Source organism: Canis lupus, chromosome 14, assembly GCF_048164855.1.
Source record: "Canis lupus baileyi chromosome 14, mCanLup2.hap1, whole genome shotgun sequence".
In the NCBI taxonomy this organism is placed as follows: domain Eukaryota; kingdom Metazoa; phylum Chordata; class Mammalia; order Carnivora; family Canidae; genus Canis; species Canis lupus.
Window position 1 is genome coordinate 6449532 of NC_132851.1, and position 18140 is coordinate 6467671.

Sequence of the window (18140 nt, forward strand, 5' to 3'; positions counted from 1 at the left end):
TCAGTTTGCTGGATTGATTCTTACTTCTGTTATCTGATGGGGGTCTTTCAAGGAGAAAAAGAGTCCCTGGGGTTGCCATACCCCAGCCTGCTCAGCCATCCTGTACACGATTAGCATCCCAATATTACTTTGATCACAAGTTCCTTAAGTTACACCCTTAAATATCCCTTCTTGTACTGTTAGGTATTTTCCTAATTTCTTTAGGGAATAAAACAATAATATAATAATTTCTCTAAAGTCCTTCTACTTTATAGTTTTAAATTGCTACAATAATTACTTAGGTAAATGAAAGATGGAGGATTATGAAATTAGGGACTCACAGCAAAATGATTTACCTAAATAAATTGAAATATGTAAAATAAAATGAAGAGCACTCAATATTACCATCAGCTAATGTTTATTGATGGCTTACCAAGGGCCAGGTACTGTACAAAGCAGCACTTAACGTAAATCATCTCACTTAATCCTCATGGCCAGGATGAGGTAGGAACTGCAACCATCTTTCTCTTACTAGTAAGGGAATGAGGCCTAGAGTGTGTGAGTGACTTTTTCCAGTCTAGTACTGGGATCCAGCTCTGCCTGAATCCAAAGCCCACACTCCTAAATACTGCCTTTCTGATTAATGGGAGATTAACTATAGAATTCTTGCTTTTACAGTTGATGGAACTCAAAGTCTACTGTGATCTCTTGATATTCTAGTCTGGTCTCAGCATAGTTTTTTTTCTGGAGCATCCCTGAGGATGGAATGTGTCTTCCCTAGGGAAGGAGGCCTCCTATACCTTAGTGGAGCAAATCCTCTTGTGAGACACTCTCTTGGTTGCTTTGTAATTTCTACCTGGTGAACTCCATGCCCTTGCAGTCAAGTCTTGTGCAGACAGCTCTCAATGTTTGAAGATGGCTGTTGCATCTCCTCTGACCATTGGTTCTCCAGTCCAAACACATGCAAATCCTTCAGTCATTTTTCAGACTTGTGGGGACCTGACCATGTTATTCCAGATATGCTGTTTGGTTTGTCAAAGTCCCTGCTGATACAAGAGACCTGTGGTTAGCGCCAAGTTCTTGGTATAGGGCAACATGTGGGCTCTCTCCTGGTGCTGGCAAAATCAGGTTAAGATTTGTTTTCCTGCTGTTGCTGTATTATCTTGATGACTCACATTAAACTTGTGCTTAGTTAAAACTCTTAGATCTTTTTTTTCTAGTCAAATTTAAGTCCTGTGAATTGGAGACATTGCCTGTGCTATATATCCAGCACCTGGAACAGTGACTGGAACATAGATGGCATTCAGCAAATGTTTGCCAAATGAATGGCTTTTTCCCCCTCATGAATCCTGCCTTCATATTATTGATTTCAGTAACCGAAAATTGAGGTTTTTTAATTTATTCCTATTAAAACGTATCTCTTTGGTTTCAGATTAATGTTTAAACGTGCTGACTTTGATTCATTTTGATAGTGCCATTAAGATGATATTCTAGGTCTCTGTTTCCCTGTGTTGACAGACTAAAGATAAAAGACATTTATTCACTCTCTTATTCATTCAATACACATTAGACACAGAGTAGATTAAGGTATGTTCCTTGAACCGTAAGAAATGAATAATATAGTGGGAACAGACACACAGGTGGACATGCTTCAGGTCAACATGTAGACCATACTGGAACCACATGAGGGAAAGATGCTGGAGGACTACACACGACTGAGTAGTTCATTTTGCCAGGGAATAGGGGGCAAGGAGCAGTGTGTGTACAGACCCTGAGGAGGCTGGCAGAGGAAGCAGGACTGTTCTGCAGGCCCTCACTGTGGGGCAGGTGAAGGAAGGTTATCCTGCTTCCTTCCTCCAGAGAGAGTCCCAGTAGAGAGCTCACCTGGGGCTTTCTGGTGGACAAGGATCCTCCCTCCCCACCCTCCTCCCTCTGTCTACCTGTTATACTTGTGGTTATATTTTCAGATGATTTATCAGCTAATGCTTATCCCCTCAAGCATGACAAGGTAAGGGGGTCTTGTTGCTCATCATTGGATTCTTGTGCCTAACGCTGTGCCCGGCTATAGTGGGCCCTTTCTTTCTTTAATGACTGAATCTCCTGAACCTTCTCTCTGTCCTTTCTTTCTCCTGTAGTCTTCAGAGATGTTTTCTTTCCTCAGAAGTTCCATCTGTGCATCTTTTCTGGGTTCTTGTCTACCTGATTGGTTGCATAGTAAGAAAACACCCCCACTTTTCTCTGCCCCCTTTGTCAAACATAAGCCTCTTTGTTACAAGGGTTGTTTTGCAGAAATCACCTACAAAAACAGGTGGGAGCAAACCCAGGCCGTTCATCAAGTTAAGGAAGTCTCATGGGCTCATGGCCCAGGACACACCGGGGTAGAGTTATATACACCCTGCTGCAGGCTCTCCAGGGACTTTGCATAATGACACCAGTCATGCTGCATTGCTGAAGCTTGTTCATGCCTCTGTCCATCCAGTTGGCCTGTGAGCCCTGCCAGCTTGCCAGCAATCACTGCATGCCTGATGGTTGCATGCCTGCCTGTAAAAATGTAGAGTTGGACAAATGATCCAGCTGAGCAAATGAAGTTTTATCCTATCTCCTCTTTCCTGAGTCTTATCGTAGATGATTCTATCTTAGAAATCAGTCCACTGAACTGTCTTTGTTAGATACCAGATAAACTATTCTAACTCTGACAAGAGATGACTTTAAGGTTCCAAACTTGGGCCCCACTCAGAGGAAGATAGTCCCCTCTCGGCCAGCACCACGGAGTCTTTTCCTGGCTTACCATGTACTCAGCAATCCCTCAGGCTGAGACCCATAGTGGTCCTGCCTTGGCCTGGGGATCTATTTACCCACAACCCCTTCCTGCTGATAAGGCTGTTCTGTCCCTTCTGTTGGATGCATGAGCCTCTTGTCCCTGGCCAATGACCTGGGCTGACATCCCAGGAGCCCTGTGTGTCAGACCCACAGCCTCTAGCCACTCTCAAAGACCATTTGCTTCTGTTGTAAAATCCTATCTCTGCTGGGACACCTACAGAGACTCTCTGGCTAGTCTGAATACCTCTTGGCTTTCATCTGGAGAGGACACTGGATGGTGTATCCTGAGCCCACATTATGATCTAGCCCCTTCCAGCTTAGCTGCCACCAACATTCACCTTACATGTTCTCCTCCCACTCTGCCCCCCAGCTGTCTCCATTGCTCTGTTGTTAGAGGCTCAACTGTCTGCCCCCCAAATTTTAACATGAAGTCCTGACCCCTGGCACATCCAAATGTGACTTTTCAGCAATAGAGTCTTTACAGAAGTTAAAATGAGGTCGTTAATATGGGCCCTAATCCAGTGTGACTAGTGTCCTTATAAAAAGGGAAATTTGAACACCTAAACAGACACACAGGGGGAACACCATGTGAAGATGAAGGCAGAGGTCAGGGTGATGCTTCTACAAGCCAAGGAACGCTCAAGACTGCCAGCAAGCCACCTGGGAGCTAGGGGAGAGGCATGGAGCAGATTCTTCCTCACAGCCCCCAAAAGGAACTGCTCCGATCTCAGATTCCTCATCTTGGACTTGTGCAACAATAAATTTCTTCTGCTTAAGCCACCAGTGTATGGTACTTTGTTACAGCAGCCCTGGAAAGCTAATATAAATGTATTTATGAGCACTAACACTGTGAACATTTGGAAGTAATAAGAGAGAGGATTTCTGGGATCCCTGGGTGGCGCAGCGGTTTGGCGCCTGCCTTTGGCTCAGGGCGCGATCCTGGAGACCCGGGATCGAATCCCACATCGGGCTCCCGGTGCATGGAGCCTGCTTCTCCCTCTGCCTATGTCTCTGCCCCTCTCTCTCTCTCTCTCTGTGACTATCATAAAATAAATAAAAATTAAAAAAAAAAAGAGAGAGGATTTCTATTGTCACTACCTCATACTTCCTTCAGAGATTGCGTCTATTTCCTTGGTCATTTAAATTCAATTAGCATTTATTGAGCATCTAATGTATGTGAGAATTTTTCTTTGGGACATTAGTTTACATAACTCTCTAAAATAACCTTACAGATCATTGTAACCTCCATTTACTAGATGAGGAAACAGATTCAGTGAGATGAAGAGATCAGAGTAAGGTCACCCACCTAGGAAGTGAAAGAGCCCTCGATGGGAATCAGGTGCCTTGTTTCTAAACCGGGGGCAATGTCCATCATGCTATAACTGCTAAGCACGGATTTAGTGCCCTCCTCCACCCCATCTGCCTTTAGCTGTTTTGAAAAACTACTTGGAGTGGGAGCCTCCTGCCAGCATTTACAAGGCTGAGGACTGGGAACCCTTGAGCAGACCAGGCAGGCCTGGGACACTACTGCTGCACCCTCCCTGTCCTGAGCACCCTGAGAGAGGCTGCAAAGGGTGCTCTGAAAATCACCTGCTTCCCAGTCACCTGGTGGGCTTGTTAGAGATGAAGTCTTGAGGCAGATTAATATATTTTTTTTCTGGTTTCAAATGCAAGGATGTTTCTTAAGAAACTTCAGAAAGTGTAGAGAAACAATGCCTCTGTCAGCATTAGAGTTTTACCCTTCAGGTCCTGCATCTAGGTGTCTATGGGGCAGCCGTAGACATTTACTGTGGGGATTGTGTTTAAGTTTGAGGGGTAGAGGAGAACTTCCTCAAATTTCTTGGAAGCTCAGAGGCTGAGAGAAAAAAAAAAAAGTTGCTTTATTTGCATTTAGGGAAGTATTTGGAGGTAGTGGCAGCCAAAGGCTAGTCTGAATGGAGGAAGAGGTGAGGGGTGGGGAAGGTCATGGATAAGTGAAGGGATTTTTCTCCCCTGAGCAAATATAGTTGAATTCAGGTGAATTACATAGGAAGCAAATGCATATTGTGACTCCATTGTTTATAGTTACCGTGTCCCCTGTCAACTCACTGCCACCCCCAACGATTGGCTCGGGCCAAGTTTCATATTCTTCCCAGCTGTTTTCTGGGATTCCTGGTTGCTTTATGAATGTACTGACATGGCATGTGGGGTGTGTGTAGGGACCAGCTCTCTGTCTGAGCCTCAAATGCCCGTGTGGCACGTAGACGGGCTGCCCAGCGATCTGGTTTGGGTAAAACCCCATCCCTACCAGCTCCGGATCGGGTGCATAGGTGTAGAGCGTCTACCTGCGTCTTGCCACATGGTGTCTATATAAAGAAGCAAAACCAGAAGCCTTAGATATTTCTTAATCCAGCTTCATCTTCCTTCTAGATAGTGCCAATTTCTCTTAGATTATGGAATTAGGTTATCTCTTAGTCTTCATTTTGGGTGATTGTGAGTCTGGGTCTTTGTCTATCTTCCTGGGCATTTTAGTGGTGATTTGCACAAGACTGAGTGGGTAGCTCATAGCCAGAGGCCCTTCAGCCCCAGTCCAAGCCAGAGCCACTGCACCAGGCTGTAATATGTCCTCACCCAGAGACCACCCAGCCTGATGGGCTGTCCATTTACAATTTCATGTTTCCTGTCCTTCAATGAGCCAGCTTCTCATACCCATCATGACCTCCAGTCTCTGGACTTTTCTGGGCTCTCTTTTTTATCATCATCATCTTCCTCATTATTTTGCTTGAAGAATTATGTTTCTGTGATTAAGGAATTAGACTTTGAAAGCAGATATTTACCAGATTTGTGACCTTGAACAAGTTTAGCTTGTCAGTTTCCACATTGTAGGATAGGATCATTGTAGAATGAATGTGTCCACAAATATGAAGTGTGTGGTCTTTTAATGCTGCTGTTCTTTTTTTTTTAATTATTTATTTATTTATATATGATAGTCACACACACAGAGAGAGAGAGAGGCAGAGACACAGGCAGAGGGAGAAGCAGGCTCCATGCACCGGGAGCCTGATGTGGGATTCGATCCTGGGTCTCCAGGATCACGCCCTGGGCCAAAGGCAGGCGCCAAACCGCTGCGCCACCCAGGGATCCCGCTGCTGTTCTTTTTAAAAAAGATTTTATTTATTTGAGAGAGACAGAGAGTGAGAGACCACAAGCAGGGGGAGGGGCAGAGGAGACACAGAGCCCCACTGAGCAGCGAGCCCAATGCAGGGGACCCTGAGACCAGGACCCTGAGATCACGACCTGAGCTGAAGGCAGATTCCTAGCCGATTTAGCTACCAAGGCACCCCCAGTGCTGCCATTCTTGTACCCAGGACTTCCTCACCTCTCAGTCTTGCCCTGGGCTCAGGCTCAAACCTGAGGTCATTCTTCCCTTGTCCTCCTTACAATCCCTGGTGCTGAGCTGCCTGGCATTGCTGGAGCAAGTCATGGGTGTTGGTAATTGCACCCAAAAACAATTCATGCTCTAGAACTTCAGTATTCTTACCACTTCTTGGCAATTCTGTTAATTCCTTATTAACATGCCGTGACAGTCCCTGTGTAAAGCTCCCAACACTATGCTGTTTTTTCCCTCTGAATACTAAATTAAAAAAAAAAAATCAAAGGCTTTCTGTGAATTTTCCCATGTTTCCCTCTAGTCACCTGTTATATGTTCTTCTGGGCACCTCAGCGTTTTAAAAACGTGTTTAGCTAAAAACAAAAAACAAAAAAAAGATGTGTTTAGCTACCCTGTCCTCTTATCTGCCTGTGTGGATTCTAAGTGCATTCATGAGGTTGTTCTTTGTTGTCACTGTAGGTGAGGACACATCACAGGCAGTCCCATTCCACAGTGAAGGGCTACACCACATCTCCAGCTCTTCCCTGAGCCCAGGCCACCGTCACGTTTTGCTTGAACCTCAGCAATAGCCTGCTTCTGTTCTTGCCCTTGACAAGTCATTCTTCATGTTAGTGGGAGAAAAATCTTTTAAAAACATATATCAGGTCTTGTCCCTCTCTTGTTTAACAGCCTCTGGTAGCTTCCTAATCTATTATATGTAGAATAAGACCCCAGCAACCCCTTTCCTTGATCTGCTTACACACACACACACACACACACACACACACACACACACACACACAGTTGTCCAGCATGCTGGCTTCTTCTTTGTTCTTTGAACACTGCCACCACTTTCCTGGGGCACTTGCTGGAGGGGGGCCCCTCCCCCGCACTCTTTACCTGGTTGACTCCACCTCCCCTTTCAGCTCCCAATTCAGATGACCACCTCCTCAGAGAGACCAGCCTTCCCCAGTTACCATCTGATTATTATTATTATTTTTTTGTCCAATCACCAAGCCTGCCGTTGTCTTGTTCATTTACTGTTTATTTCTTTACTCCTTCATTCCAGGAGGTGAAGGGCTGCCGATCATATTTGCTTCTATAGCCCAAGTACTTAGCAGGGCATTCAGCAACAGAGTAGGCACTCAAAGAATATTTGTTGAATGGAAGGAACTCTCCTCATTTTTTGTATCGGTATCGGTAAGGAATTGCTTTTGGTGGTAGGGACAGAAACCAGAGGAATGTGGTTTAGCAAGTGGAGGCTTTAAATTCTGCACTTCATAGAAAGTCTGGGGGTAGATAGCTGCACTGCTCAGGAAGGCTGTCAAGGACCTGGGCTCTTTGAGTTTATTACTTTGCCATCCGTGGTATGTGGATTTCATCCTCATAGTTGCAAGCTGTTATAGCATCTTACTTTAGATAGGAGGAAGGTGAGGAGAGATGCATTCTCCCTGAGTCTGTTCCTTTTTATCTGTAAAAGTGATAGCTTTCCCAGAAGCCAGTAAGGTTTGCTTCAGTCTCGTTGGCCAGATCTGTGTTGCATGGCCACTGCTGGCTGCAAGACAGTCTAGGAGATCAGGAATTTTAGTTGGGCATACACCATTACCCTGAAAGTATCATGGTCCTTTTGGCAAAAAAGGGGAGGGAGAATGGATATTGGGTAGGCTGCCAGCAGGGTAACTACACCTTCCATTGTAAGGCTACCTCAGAGGGGAGAGAGGATTAGTAGGAGAAAGGAAGGAGAAAGGAGAAAGGAAAGTGAGGAGGAGGAGGTCTGCTAGAAACCAGAGCAGCATGATTTTTGGTATTAAGATATTAAGATTTTGCAGTAATAATAATAATAATAATAAATAGCATTTTTAGCATTACTGTGTGTTGAGTTCATAAAGGTTGATATTTTTTTTAAAAAAGATTTTATTCATTTATTAACGAGAGACATAGAGAGAGAGAAAGAGAGACAGAGACACAGGCAGAGGGAGAAGCAGGCTCCATGCAGGGAGCCCGACATGGGACCCGATCCCAGGCCCCCAGGATCATGCCCCAGACCGAAGGCAGCACTAAACCGCTGAGCCACTGGGGCTGCCCAAAGGTTGATGTTTGTTGAGAAAGTTTCATGTGCTAATACTGAACTGATTTTAGAAATAATGCAAACAATAGCTTAAATTTAAATATTTGGAATATTTATTTATTTATTTGAGAGACAGAGAATGAGTAGGGGGAGGGGCAGAGGGAGGAGAAGCAGACTCCCTGCTGAGCAGTGAGCCCCGCCATCCATCCCAGGACCCTGGTCTCATGACCTGAGCCCAAGGCAGCCGCTTAGCTGACTGAGCCACCCAGGCTCCCCTATATTAGTCCTGTAGCATCAGACTGTGCGGTGTACATGAGAGGTACAAAGGACATTCCTTTGTTTTCTGAGTCATTTTCCTGCAAAGTTAATGCCAGCCAGAAACTGACGTGCCAGCTGATATTCCGTGGCACCTATTTCCAATCAGCAGGAATGTTTGTGGAGGTTGGCTGTGCACGGTGACACTGATGCTCAGGCTGGGGCTTCTGTTGGAGAAGCAACAGGCAGCCAATTGGCTAATTTAAAGACTTGACGGTATTTCCTGCGGAAATCTACAAAACCTACCCCGCTATTGTTTCTGGGGCTTGTGTACTTGGGGCAGGAGGAAACTGAAAGGATTTGAAGCAAACAGCAGGGCTGTTTGGGAAACCGGTCGTCATAACAACAGGGCACAGCGCAGCGGCGACAATGGTGGTGGCAATTGCCTGCGCACCCTTCATAAGGGGGACAATCCAAGTGGGAGCACGAAACCGAGGCCTCATGAAATTACTACGTGCAAGAATCACTTTTTAGGGACCGTCTTCGGAGCAGCCAGGCTCAGGCGTGCTTAGCTGGGGTGTAAGTGGTGTGTGTGCAAACACAGATGAACACAGCCACTGCCTCGCGAGCGTGGCTTTGGTGAACTGTGTGCCCGGCATGTGCCAGGCACTGAATATTCATTACCTTAGCCCCCCCACACCCCGTTGGGCAGGTGGGGAGAAGCCAGAGAGGCGGGTGACTGGCTAGGACTCCAAGGCCCCAGGGGCTGAGGGGGGGTTGGAACCCAGCTCGGTCGCATTCTGAGCCCTGTGCTCTTCCTTTCATGCCGCCGCTTAACTGACCACTGGCTCTGGCCCTCATTGTCCATCAGCTGGACATTTGCAATGGCTTTCTGACCTGTCCCCTGACCCCCAGTCACTGCCACTCCAGTATCTTTCACACCATTGCCAGGTGAATATTCCTGAAGCATTACTGGGATCATTATCGTGTTATTCTCCTGCTTAGAGCCTTTCATGATTTTTCTTTGCCAGCTGAATGCAGCTGTCTTAGCCTGGCATGTAAGGCTTTCTCTTCAGCCTTATCGTCTACTAGCTGTCTGCAGGTCCCCTCCACTTAGCCTGACTCAGGGCCTGGCTTTGCCTGAAGCACCTTATCCTGTTGGGCCACCCCCCCACCCCCCACCTCTGAAAGCCCTATAGCTCCTGTGTGCCTGCCTCAGGTGCGTGTTACCTGGTAGCACACACCTAGCACGCTTACTCTGTTTTGCATTTTCTTACCGATGGCCATGTCATGTGTACGATCGCGCCATATACTCTTACAGACCGTCAGGAAATAGACTGAGATGGACTTTTACTGGGGAGAGCTTTAGGGAACAACAGGCTTGAGGGGTGAGGGGGGTGGGACTGGGCTAAAGGAGAAGTTGAATTGCTTGGGGCTTTGGAGCAGGGATGGCCCTTCAGATATTGTAATGAGAGGTGTTTTCACCCTAACCCAGCCAAGTATCAGCTTCGGGCTGCACCCAGCAAGGGGAAGTGACCTTGGGTGGGGCCCCTTCCTCCCACAGAGGACAGTTCCTAGAGAGGCGCTCAGCTGTGAGTGGTCACCTCTCCCTGCCGGCCATCAGGTGTCAGTCCTGCAGGGAAGATCGTTTTTTTTTTTGGAAACGGCCACTTTAATGAGGGAGAAACGTCGGCTCAAAATGCTAAAAAACCATCCCCGGGTAACTCAACAAATACACCTCAGAAGCTGGACACTGAGCCCAGGGCCTGGAAAGCAGGCAGGGGGAGAAGCAGGCTCCATGCAGGGAGCCCGATGCAGGACTCAATCCTGGGACCCGGGATCACACCCTGGGCCAAAGGCAGATGCTCAACCACTGAGCCACCCAGGTGCCCTCAGATTCTGCATTTTTAACAAGGTCCCAGGTGATGCTGGAGCTGCTGGCCCATGGACCTCTCAGAGAAGGGGTCCTAGACGGCAGATTGGCAAACCCTCGCTGTAAAGGGCCAGCTAGGAAACCTTTTAGGCTTCACCGCTCACGTGATCTTTGTTGCAACTACTCCACTGTTTTCAGTACCAAAGCAGCCATGGGTGATACATAAATGAATGGCTGTGGCCCAGCGCCAAGGCCCATTCCTGTCCTGGGTGATTCTGAGGCTGGGCTGGGTTTAAGAGCCACTGTCTTTAACCCTCAAGGCAGCGTGGAGGAGAGACAAGAACAGGGCTTGTAGTTACTAGTCCCAGGCCTCAAACGCACCACTAAAGAGCTTGGCACATGCTGAGCCCTTAACAATGGTGGAATGAACAGATATAAACGGGACTAAGAGTCTCACCTTGAAGGCGATTTCTGAAGGCGCCACCAGGAGTAAGGTGCTGGTTTCTCTGGGGAACAATCCCTGCCCCAGACCTCCAGGAATTGAGACTCTTCATCCCTCCAGCACAGGTACCCCTGATTCAGTGCTGTGGTTGCTGCCTTGGAGATGCATTTCTCAGCTGGCAACTCTTCTAAGGGTGTGGAGCTGCTTTCAGGAGGTGTGAGAAGAGTCATCACCCTGGGGTTTCTCTGAGCTTCACTCACCCTTCCTTAGTGCTCAGTTTCCCCCACAGGCTGTGATGCTGGAGCTGGGAGTGTTTATTTATTTATTTTTAAAGATTTTATTAATTTATTCATGAGAGACACCGAGAGGGAGAGAGAGAGAGAGAGAGAGAGAGAGAGAGAGGCAGAGACACAAGCAGAGGGAGAAGCAGGCTCCATGCAGGGAGCCCGATGTGAGACTCGATCCCAGGACCTGAGCTGAAGGCAGATGCTCAACCACTGAGCCACCCTGGCGTCCCAGAGCTGGGAGTGTTTAAAAAATCAGCACACGTCTGGTTGGTTGTGAGTCTGGGCAGCTGATGAATGGGACGTTGTTTTTGATGTTTGCTTTTCTGAGTCAGGTGTTCCTTTGTAGAGACAGGGGCTTCTAGCCATTATGTAAGACTGCAGAAAACACCCAGTGAACTTACAGAAGAGGGGTCATTTAAATAGAAGCTGCCAAAAACATTAACAAAGAGACCCAGGGAGAATGAGCCCAAGCTGGTTAGCTTTATTTTTTTTTTCTTTTGCACAGGAATTCAAAATTCAAACACTGACTCTTGTTAGAACCCTCAAATCCCACAGCCACAAGCAAAAAATCAGTGGGAAATGTAATGAAAACTTGTGTGAGAAGGTGATTTAAACATACAAGCAGTCACACACAGACACACACACATGCACACACAAGCACACCTGCACACACACACACACATATACACCCTAGCAATATCTTCAACTGAGCATTGCTCCTCCCAGCAGATACCAGCTGCTTGCAATTGCTCAAAACAATTCTGGAATCCCTTACCTGTAGCCTCAGGCATTTTTTGTAACATAACATTTCAAACATATATAAAAGTTTAAGACCTTAAAATGACACACACGTATTTCAAATATATAAATTAATTAGGAGAATAGTATAACAAGCCCCCACATATTCATTACCCCACATTAACAATTATCAATGTGTGGCAAATCTGATTTCCTCTCTACCTCCATTCCTTTTCACCAATTGGACTAGCTTGAAGCAAATTCCAGAAGACATGTTACTTCATTCATAAATACTTTATATGGATCGCCAAAAGTTGGGGACTCTTTTAAAAAAGATATAAGATTAAACCATATGAATGATATGGTCATTTAAGTTGAAATGATGTTATATCAGCAGTTCTATATGCTTCAGCCTTATAACCACAATACCATTATCACATCTAAAAATTAAAGAAAATTCCTTAATCCTCTAATATAACCCAAATTCACTCATGTCCAATTTTCACCGATGGTCCCATTGATGTTTTTTCTTAAACTAGTTTGTTTTAGTTGAGATACAAAAAATGTCCACATATTGTGTTTCATTTATTTCTTTCTTCAATTTCCTTCAATTTATAGATTTCTCATTTCCTCCTTCCCCCTTTTTATTTGTTGAAGAAACCTGGTTTTTTGTTCTGTAGAGTTTCCCTTTTTTTTTTTTTTTTGGATTTTGCTGATTATACACCTATGGTGTTGTTTAAAATGTGTCCCTGTGTTCTCTGTAAACTAGTAATTAGAACTGCAGGCTTACTGGGGTTTACATTCAGTTTGGGGGGTAAGAATGCATCATAAGTGATGATTTCCTTCCAGCTGCACACATCAGGGACCATGTACTATCTGGTTATCTCTCGTTGCTGTGAGGTTACCATCAGCTGTGCCAACCCGATCCATCTCTTATAAAGTATCTTAGCTTCCCATTGCTGATAATTATTCCCTACATCAATTATTTTATTAGAAATTGCAAAGCAGTAATATTCTCACATTTCAACATTTATTAGTTGGAATTCTTGTATAAAAAATGACTTTTGCTTGTTGCCCATTTGGTTTCCATGAAAAGGTGGAGTAAATGCCCTTTTCTTTCCCTTTGATGATTGGTTTTCTGTGCATTCCCTAGTTTCTTCAAAGGGGATCAATGGACGCCTGGGTGGTTCAGCGGTTGAGTGTCTGCCTTTGGCTCAGGGCAGATTCCTGGGATTGAGTCCCGCATCGGGCTCCATGCAGGGAGCCTGCTTCTCCCCCTGCCTGTGTCTCTGCCTCTCTTTCTGTGCCTCTCATGAATAAATAAATAAAATCTTTAAGAAAAACAAAAACAAAAACAAAGGGGATCAATGGTTATTCCTTAAAATATCATTATGAATTTATGGGTTTTTAGCATACTTGAGTGAGTTTTAATTCATGACATTTGTTATTATTGTTTTGTGCATGTGCTCAAATTGTCCGTCTTTGACTAGTGAGAGCCCCTCAGGTTGCTTTCTGACTCCTTTTTGCGCAACTGCACTAGTCTTTGATCGTCCTTGCTCTCTGGCATGACTCACTTTCTTAGGCTCAGCTTGTAGATTTCCTATGCTAGACTTGAAAATAGCCATTTTTCTAAGAAGCCCTGGTTTCTCTAATTGAAATATGATATTTCGAGACAACAGCCTGGGCACTTGGGATGCTCATGGCTACCAGGTTGGTTGTTGTGTATAGATCTTTTTTGTGGACAGAGCTAGGAGTTATTTATTTTCTTTTTTAAAGAGCTGGTATATTTGTGTTGATATTATCAATACAAAATTTTCAATTGTAGTGCTTTCCCTTAATTTTTAAATTTTCTATTTTTTCTTTGTTGTAGATGCTGAAAATCTTGGTTTCTAACAGAAACAAGATCCCCTTTCTTATATACTTTGTCCTATAATTCATCCAACAATGTAGTTACTGAAAATGTTTTAAGATTTTTGTGGGCTTTTTTTCGTCCTTAGTGTGTATCCCAAAGGGATGTATAATTAGAGGGAGGAGGAGATGAGCAGACTCTCTGTTGAGCAGGGAGCCCAGCATAGAGCTGGATCCCAGGACCCTGCGATCATGACCTGAGCTGAAATCAACAGTCAGATGCTTAACCCACTAAGCCACCTGGGTGCCCCTAGATGACTGTTTTAAAGTCACTTGAAATAATTTCTTTCTGTGTGGTTAAGCCTTCAACTTGCAATATAGGTAGGTTCATTTGTTTCATTTTGCTTTTGTGGTAAATTTGTTTTTGTTTTTGTTTTCATTTCAGTTTAATTTTGTCTGGCCTTATATTTGGGTAAAGAATTTACATGGTTCCAAAGGCAAATCTACAAAGAAGTTACATTTAAGAAGTCTAATTTTCATCTCTACCCCCTCTACTCTGTTTCGTTTGTCCTTCTATGGGTACTCATTTTATTAGTTTTTTTTTGTTTATCTTTTCATTTAGAAAAGTATATAAACATACTATACCCTTTGTTCTGTACCTTTTCACTTAACATATTCCAGAGATCATTTCAAAGCAGTATACAGATAAGCTCTTCATTCTTTTTTTTTTAATTTTTAAAAAATATTTTATTTATTTATTCATGAGAGACACAGAGAGAGAGAGGCAGAGACACAGGCAGAGGGAGAAGCAGGCTCCATGCAGAGAGCCCGATGTGGGACTCAATCCCAGGACTCCAGGATCACACCCTGAGCCAAAGGCAGATGCTCAACCGCTGAGTCACCCAGGTGTCCCTCTTCATTCTTTTTTATAGCTACAATTGTGTGGTGCTCAATTGTGTGAATATGTCATGGTTTATTAAACCAGTCTCCTCTTGATGGCCATTGGGATTGTTTCTAGACTTTTGCTACACAAATATTTTTATCCTTATGTTTTTTCATTTTTGCTAGTGTTATCTTTAGGTAGATTCTTAAAACTGGGGGTAAGGGGGTTGGCCAAAGGCTGAATGCAAGTGTAGTTTCGCTCGATATTGCCAAATTCTCCTCCTCAGGTCTGTACATTTTGCATTTTCACCAGCAGTGATGACAACACTTGCTTTTCCACATCCTTGCCATCACAAGGGAACTTTGTGTCAAACTCAGGGGGGCTTTGTCACTTTCACAGGTAAGACATTGGAGCTCAGTTGGTTTTACTCTGCATCTCTATGAGGAAGAGTGCTGTCTTTTTACATGATTGTGGGCACATTGCCTTTTTCCTCTTGTATATGATTTGTTCATATCTCTAGGGCTGTTCTTTTGATCATATTTAGTAGCTGCAAATCTTCATCTTTTGACATTGACTGAGATATTTTGAAAAGCAAAAAAAGTCCCTAAGTTATTTGGTAAATAAAATTGTTGGGTTTTTGCTATGACGCAGAACAGCTGGGGGCTGGCTGGGCCTCTCTCTCTTCTGGGACTGTCCAGGGGGCTTCTCTATATGGGGCTAGTTTGGGTTTCCTCATAGTATGGTGGCCTTCAGGGCAGTTGGGCTGTTTACATAACTGCTCTGAGCTCCAGCACAGTCCCAGCTAAAAAGCAGAAGCTGCCTTGCCTCTTGGGACCTAGCCTTGGAATTAAGCAGTGTCACTTTTCTCCTGCATTCTTTTGGTTACAAGTGAGTCGCAAGCCTGCCTAGATTCAAAGGCAGGGAATTAGGCCTCACCCCTGACGAGGGGATGGCAAGGTTCTAGAAGAGCATGGCAGTTTTAAGAACCATGAAGGGTCTGAGATTTTACTGGAGTAGTTAGCCTATGAGTTTCTTGGAAGCTGGTGAGACACAAGACTCCTGGGTCAGAAACAAAGGCACAGCAAGCCTCTCAGGTGTCAGCATGTTTGCATCTGATCCCCTTTCCCAAGTGTCACAGGAGCCAGGTGGACACCTGCACATGAAGCAGACTGCATTATAGGTGATTTGCGTGCCCACTGATCTGCTGAAAGTCATCCCCCAAAGTGCGGTGTTGTAAATGCAGCCAGGGCTCCCTGTGAGCTCTCTGCAGCTTTCTTCAGCTCTGTTGATCTGGCTCATCTCCTCTGCCCACACTCTCCTCCCCAGTTTGGAAATTGGCTTTTCCCCTTGGTTTCACCGCCCCCACTGTCAGGGACTTTCTCTTCTACCTCTGATTATGTCTTCTCTGCCTCCTCCTCCTTTCCTGGCCCCCTCCATCCTGGTTCCTCCTCGCCCCCACCCTTGGAGATGCAACTCTTCACACCCTTCAGCCAGTAGACTTCCCTCATTCAGCCTTTGCTCATCCATTCTTCTGACTTCAGATATCCCCTGGTGGTGGCTCTGTGATTCTCTCCCCTGACTCCAGATCCTCATCTCCAGCTGCTTACCAGACATCTGACTACAGTGGGCCAGGTGCATCGAATTCACCTTGCCCCAGGCCTGATTAAAGTCTTCTTTCATACATCAGCCCCTGCTGCTGTGTGTTCCCCCTCAGTTCATCACAGTCCTCCTCTAGTTGGCCAGGTACAAGACTTTACAGTATTTTGCTTTCACTCCCATCTTTCTTTATCTCTCTGCACATCTAATGTGGTATCAAATCCCACAAACTGTCTCTGAAATGTCTCTTGTAATGAATCATTTCCATCTTTTCAACCCCAGGAATCCTACCCTAGCTCAGGACCTTGGGAATGTTCACCTTCCAATTGTTTCCCATTGACCTTTCTGGATGTGGGAGCATCTTGACAGCTAGGCAGGCATCCCCCTCCTCTCTCATTGCTCCCGCTTATCTCTCCCAAACCATAAGCTCAGTTTAATTTTAGGCATTTCTCAGATAGAGAATGATCTTTTATTCTTCTACTTTTCCTTCCTTTCTACAAATATTCTTCAGCACCCAGTGTGGGGTGGGCACTGTTTTAAATATTGTAGCGGTAGAGAAGATGGCCAAGACTCTGCTCTTGGAGCTTATATTCAGATTGGGGATAATGCTTATGGGCCAAGAAATAAATAAGCTAGATAATTTTAGACATTGGTGAGCACCATGGAAAAAAAAACCCCAAGATAATGAAACAGAGAGTAACCAGGATGAGGATGAGTTAACAGATTGAGTGGTTGGGGAAGGCCTCTATGAGAAGTGTATTTAAGTTAAATTGTGAATGAAAAGCAGGGATGGACTCATGAATGTGAGGGGCCAGAATGCTTTGGAATTTTGGCCAGGAAGAGCCAGCAGCAAGTGCAAAGGCCCTGAGGCTGGAAGGAGCTTGACATGATTGAGGCACAGAATGAGGCCAAAGTGATGGGAGAGACCAGAGAGGGAGTGTGTGGGAGGAGAGGATCCATGTAGGGGGATGGAATATATAGGGACTATGGACGATGGGCAGGAGTTTGGGCTTCACTTGAGTGGTGGTGGGAAGGAGGGCTAGGCCTGCTGGAACTTGAAGCCTCTTACTTAGTTCTGATCTTTCTTTTCTCTGGTCATTCCTCATACTCCTGCCTGACCATAGATGTGATTCTGTCACTCTCCTGCCCCAAAACATTTTATGACCGCTGTTTCCTATTGGACAAATGATGACATTTTCAGCATGACATTCCAGGCCCTTGGCTGTCTGGCCTGAACCTTCTGTCCCTACCAATTCCACATTCTTGAGTCCTTACTATTTCCTAGGCCTGCCTTTCCTTTCTGTTCTGTCATTACAGTTTCCCCAGATGGAACATTTTACCTTCATACTTCCTCATCATGCAAGTCTAACCCAAAGGCCACTCATCACCTCTGTAAAACCTCCCTAAGTTCTCCTCAGGTGGAACTAATCTCTGTTTCGCCATTGCCCCATTCTATTTTTTTGTCCTTTTTATCATTATTTCCATGGTTGCATAGTCAGCCTTGTGTACGTATGCACAGGCCCACCCTTCTGGTGGAATGAGGGCTTCTTGGGGATAAAAATCATGTCTTGCTCATCACCTGTCCCTTATGAAGCCTTGCATGAAATAGGAGCTCCATTAATATTTTCTGAGATTGATAAGATGGGCATGCACAATTTGTTATTCTATCTTGCCTTTGAAGAAGGTGATGGGCTGTTGCTTGGCTATAAAACTGTGAGATTTCAGGCATGGCTCTAAGTTGGGTGGTTGCCCAGATATGTAACTACATGCTCCAATGACCACACCGTTGCTTTGCTGCATGATTGCATAGCTGTGTGACTGCATGGCTGCATAGTTGTGTGGCTGTTTAGCTGCATGAATTTACAGAAACATAGCTGTTTAATTCATAGTTTGCCTGGCTGCATGATATGGCTCCCTTTAAGACCTCAAAATGCTCTTGTATATTTCTAAACTACCTCTCTCTCCACCTAAGACATTGAGATCATGAGCACAAGGAGAATAA

General features: G+C 45.0%; 1 protein-coding gene across 5 annotated transcripts in view; it reads left to right on the plus strand.

The window, feature by feature from the left end:
* The window catches only part of BAALC (BAALC binder of MAP3K1 and KLF4), a 107799-nt gene that overhangs the window by 29508 nt on the left and 60151 nt on the right, over positions 1-18140 (plus strand). The window lies entirely within an intron of this gene.